General features: G+C 46.5%; 1 pseudogene; it reads left to right on the plus strand.

The window, feature by feature from the left end:
• The first annotated feature begins 6 nt into the window (after nt 1-6).
• Nucleotides 7-682, plus strand: LOC104531635 (hepatocyte nuclear factor 1-alpha pseudogene; annotated as a pseudogene).
• The last annotated feature ends 92 nt before the right edge of the window (nt 683-774 follow it).

Here is a 774-nt window from a genome sequence, read left to right on the forward strand (position 1 = left end):
AGGGAAGCTGGAAGCAGGATAACCCAAAAACTCAAATCCAAGAGACACCAGCCTGAAGACCATGGTCTCGAAGCTGAGTCATCTTCAAGTGGAGCTGCTGGGAGCACTGCTGGAGTCGGGGCTAACCAAGGAGACTCTGATCAAGGCGCTGAGCGAAGTGGAACCCTACGTGCTCCAGAGTGAAAGTCAACGCGCTATCAATGCCCTCCAGACAGAGAAAGGAGAATCCTGTCCTGACATTCCCAACCTCCCCAATGGAATGGGGGAGTCCAGGTTATCGGAAGATGAAACCTCTGATGATGGGGAGGAATTTACCCCTCCAATAATGAAGGAGCTGGAAAACTTGAGCCCCGAGGAGGCTGCTCACCAGAAGGCTGTGGTGGAAAGACTATTACAGTAAGGACAGATTTGCTGCTCTTCTTTGCTGCTTTCTTGCATTCTCCCTCTAAATCTCTTCTCCTTTCCCCTTCTGCTCAGTGTCCCTGGTTTTCACAGCTCATCTACCTGCAGAGACAGTCTCCATCCATGCCAGGGCTAGTAGCCTCCCAAAACACTCCCCAAATTCTTTATAAATGCTCAAACCTTCCTTTTCATCTCACTTAAAATGCATGCAGGGAGCCATGGAGCCTGATTACATATTTGAAGTGCTTATATCATCAGGCTTCAGAATAGTCTGAGGCCTGTGTAACTTGCATCTCTGACTGAATGTTAATTTTTAGGATTTAAATTTTTAATAGGATTCACAATTTCACTCATCAGGAAAGAAAAAAAAAA

Source organism: Antrostomus carolinensis, unplaced genomic scaffold, assembly GCF_000700745.2.
Source record: "Antrostomus carolinensis isolate BGI_N321 unplaced genomic scaffold, ASM70074v2 C12978006, whole genome shotgun sequence".
NCBI lineage: Eukaryota > Metazoa > Chordata > Aves > Caprimulgiformes > Caprimulgidae > Antrostomus > Antrostomus carolinensis.